Source organism: Brassica oleracea, chromosome C3 (assembly GCF_000695525.1).
Source record: "Brassica oleracea var. oleracea cultivar TO1000 chromosome C3, BOL, whole genome shotgun sequence".
NCBI lineage: Eukaryota > Viridiplantae > Streptophyta > Magnoliopsida > Brassicales > Brassicaceae > Brassica > Brassica oleracea.
The window spans coordinates 7,718,857-7,723,937 of record NC_027750.1 but is presented as its reverse complement, the minus strand read 5'-3'; positions in this window follow the sequence as shown (position 1 = coordinate 7,723,937).

The window sequence follows — 5,081 nt, the reverse complement described above, 5'->3', positions numbered from 1 at the left end:
CGGGATTTTTCGATTTTGGCCGGAAAACGAGATTTTGCGATTTTGACGGGAAAACGCGTTTTTGCAGTTTGGCGGGAAAACGAGATTTTTCGATTTTGGCCAGAAAACGAGATTTTGCGATTTTGTTGGGAAAACACATTTTTGCAGTTTTTGCGGGAAAATGAGATTTTCGGTTTTGGTAGGAAAACACGTTTTTTTTTGTTTTGGTAGGAAAACAAAAAAAATCGGTTTTGGAGAAAAGAAGATATTTCATTTTGACGGAAAAATGATATTTTGCAATTTTGACGGGAAAAAGCGTTTTGCGATTTTGGTGGGAAAACACATTTTTGGGGTTTTGGCGTGAAAACGTGTTTTTGCAATTTTTGCGGAAAAACACGTTATGGCGGGAAAACAGGTTATGGCGGGAAAACACGTTTTTGCGGTTTTCGTGGAAAAACGCATTTTTGTGGTTTTGTCAGTTTTCGTGTGTGACAAAATAACATTATGTTTAGGTTTGTAATTTGTGAATTACATTAAGGGCATAATAAACATTATACCATTTTGAATGAACCATCTCTATTCAAATGATCCAAATTGGTTCAGCTGGATGGACTTTAAAATTAAGCCTAAATTTTTGAAAGTCATTCGGATGATTCATCTGGATGAGTTGTACTTTTAGTGCCTAAACAAACAAAACTCTCATCTTCATCCAGATGACTCATACAAACAGCCCTAAAAAGAGTTGAATACCTTTTAAAAGATCTTGAATTGGAACAAAGTTTATATAATAGTCTTGATGAATATGTCGACAACGAGGACGACCCCTGTCCAAGAACCGACCGAAACCGGAGCTAGTGGCTCCGGCAACAACAACTTCAACTCGGCGGTAGGAGAGCACATGTTCGACAAAGTGCTAACACCAAGCGACGTCGGGAAACTAAACCGGCTCGTGATACCAAAGCAACATGCAGAGAACTACTTCCCTTTAGAGGACAATCAAACCGGTACGGTATTGGACTTTGAAGACAGAACCGGAAAGATGTGAAGGTTCCGCTACTCGTATTGGAGCAGTAGCCAGAGCTACGTGATGACTAAAGGATGGTGTCGTTTCGTCAAAGAAATGAAACTCGAGAGCGGAGACATCGTCTCGTTCCACCGTGGATACGTCCCCGACGATAACGAACCGGAGAAACGAAAGAACATATTTTTCATTGACTGGAGGCATAGAGCCAACACAAACCTCGTACACAACATTAACTATCATCATTACCCTTTGTTGGGTTAATTATTGTCTCGGCTCTAGAATATGAACTCAAGAATTATAGAGTTGATTACACTAAAAGATACTTTTTGACTTTTTATTACATCTATAGACACTTCTTACATGTGACACATTTTGTTGTGGGCCACCGACAAATTGTAGACAATTTTACCCTTAATAGAAACGACACTTGTGGACACTCAGGTAACATGTGGATGGGTGATTTGTGGACGGGTGATGCGTGATTGGATGTTTTGTGGACGGGTGATGTGTGGATGAGTGATGAGTAATATGTGGACATGCAATGTTAATGTGTTTATAGTAGATAATGTGGACAAACTCTGTGTTTTGATTCTATAAAACTATACAACAATACGTAGACATGTACTCATGTTACTAAAATTATACCATAAAACATGGACACAAACTCTCTTATCAAAACCCTCACCAAAAGAAAAAAAAAATTTTGTCGATATCTAACTTCTTTGTTTTGATACCACAAGTTGTGGACTGATACAAAGCCAATACATATGTTTTTGATACAATTGGTTGTCACTGCCAAGAACTTCTAAAGGATACCATTGATATGCATAGAAAATCCTCTATTTTTCTTATTTTTCTCTCTCATATGGACCTCCTGAGATACATTACAAAAGATAATATTGAAGTTTTCCTTAGATTTAGTACCACCACCAACTAGAGATGAAGCAGTAGGTTCGTCATCTCCAACACAAGCAATTTGCTTCTTCAGCCCAATTGATAAATTATCTGTAATTAAACTTCAATCAAGATGAGAAGAGATGATAATGTGAGTATGAGCGGAGAGAAAAAAATTGAAGAAGTGTTTACCTTCTGTCGGAGAATAATAGATTTTGCATGTCAGAGATTTTTAATCTAAGGGATATGCGCTTCGTTATGATGTGGATGGATGCAAATTTGATTAGAGTTGAATTTAGATCCCAAGATGATGAATGGAATCGAATGAATACTGCTCATGTTCACAACTAGTTTATAACTAATTTATAATTCTGTTAAGATGTCCATGTCCACAACTAATTTATAATTAATTCTATTATCCACGTTATGGTATCCATTTCCACATTTAATTTTGTTTAAACATTAATATATATAAAATATATATATATGAAAATAGATCTTAAAAAATAGAGAATTTTATATATAGTTTATTATGACAATTATTTTTGTTTAATATATTTTAGAACTTAAGATAAAAGTAAATGAAAACATAAAGTAGAAAAAAAATGAAATAAGAAGAGGAGAGAGATTCCCTTTAGTTTAAGGTCATAAGAGTATTTTTGACAAATGAAAATGTGTCTCAAGTGATAAGTGTCTTGTAGTGTAATTGGAATGTGAAAAAGTGTCTCTAGATGTAAAATTTCAGAATTATAAGTACTCACTTATATTAATCTCTCAAAACTCGAGCACACAATATTCTCTCAAACTCATATGTTCTGCAACACGCATGCATCTCCATATATATAACCACACAAACTTCCTAAACTCATTAGGTAAGCATCAATAGATAATTTTCTAATCTATAACTCAATTGATTTAGGTTGCTTGCTTCTCAAGCTAACTCAAGCTTATCCAACAATCTCCCCTTTAAGCTTGAAGTGAACTTGATTGACATCTTGCACTCCTACTAACTTTCTCATCTCTTTATACTTGATTCTTCCCAACGCTTTGGTTAGAATGTCTGTTTTCTGTAGCTCTCCTACGACGTGTCCTACCTCAACTTTCTCATTGTCAACCACTAGTAAAAATCTACCGCATAGCCATGGTAGTGCCACTACATAACCATGGCTATAAGCCACGCTACCTCCACGTCGCAGCCACGAAAAAAATATTAGCCAAAAACCCAAAACAAAGCCACGATTAAATCACGAAAAAAATAGCGTTGCTACACTAGCCACGAACTAGCAACGCAATTTTCGTGGGAACAGACCTAGCCACGATTTAACCACTACAATAATTAGTGGCTATGTTTTGTTTTTATGTGCCGACATCGAAATAGTACTGTTATATCCAATCGTATTGACCAAATGTAACATAGCCACGGTTTATTCATGGATGTACCGTGGCTGAGATGCTTTATGCAGTGATATTTTTCAAAAGCCACGCTACTTTAGTGGCTAAAGAGTGGCTACATTCTAATATATAAACATCTCACAGATGAAGCATTAAGAACTTTTGATGTTCACCCAAATTTTCTAAACAAAACTATGTCTTTCTACTTTGAGTCTAGGAAATGGGTGGATCAAAGGATTGATCCTGAGAGTAATTCCGTTTCAGAAGTGTTTCTTGGGGGCATTGACGCATTTATTCAATTTGGGTGTAATCAAGCAGATTACGAGGAGCGGCAAACTTTATTGTGTCCGTGTGCTCGATGCAAAAATGTGAAGCAACGAGATGCAAAAGTTGTCGCAAGACATCTACAATTTTATATGCTACAAGATAAAAGATATATCTAAAGTTTATAACAATTCATCTATGCACCATGATTATAAAATACAAATATTAACTTGAACTTATGTGTGAAAACGGATTTTAATTATAAAATAAATCTCAAACAACATATGCAAAAAATAATCATAATACTATAATAAAATGATTTATTATTTTATTATTTTTATTAAATTAAAACATCAAACAAAAACCCGTTGTGATGCAACAGGCTCATATCTTGTATATTATAATACTTGCTAGTGGCAATAGCGGTCCTGAACTATTTCAAAAAAAAAAAGCTAACGACCAACTCATGGTTCAAACTCAGGGTGCAAGGGTTCCAACTTTACTCTCAATACCACTAGACTAATGAACAATTTAAGAAAAATGGCTGAAAAATTTATATATATTTTGGAGGTTGGAATCTCATGCTTCTAGAGCTTCCTATCAGGGCAGGGCCTGGCTAGTGGTTGATTAAGGTTAATAATTAGTAAGGGTTATGTGTAAGTAGTGCATTCTACGTGAATATTAAGTTAATTATGCCATTTATTTAGAGCTGAGCACAATACACGGATCCAGATCCGAGATCGGATCTGATCTGGACCGGAAAAACAAGCCATACCGTGAACAAGTTGGCCACTATACTTTTCATTGTATACTTGATAACAGTGAATAACAAATTCATAGTTGTAGTCTATAGATATTTTGTATTTTGTACCTATGAAAGTTTAGGAGACTGATATTTTGGAACAACAACCGATGTTATTTGAAAGGAAAATGTAAATAAAATAAATGAGAAAATATATGAAACTTATTATGAGTTTAGAATGAAATATAGTACGTAAGGGCAGCATTAACGGGGACGCTTAGACAAGTGCTAAGGGGTGGGCTCCATAGCAAAAGAGGAAGCAGCGACGCCAAAGACGCCAGATCAAGCGCCGTGTTTTTTTAGTGCTTGCACTGTTTCACGGGTTCCACTGACTCGTGGCGGCCCGTGATTGGTTCGTTTTTAATTTTTTTTTTTTAAATCAGACAAAAAACTTAGAAAAAAAAAAAATTAAGCACTCCAAGCGTTAATGGTGCTCTAACTAGCCTATGATTTTAGTCTATTCAATCACGTGATAAGTACGAAAGAACGGCTCACGTACGTAATCAATCATGTTTTGAAATACGTTTTTAGCGTTCTTTAATTCACTGTCCGTAATTTTCTAATATTCTCATACACACGACTTTATTTGTTAAAACGCTACAAAGTATTTCATGATTCAATTTATGGACGAAATTCACTGATGCTTCTACGTACTTGTCCGCATAACCACTCATTATTCCACGTCTGAACAAATAACCCTTCCACTTCGTGTGGTTCCTTCTGACG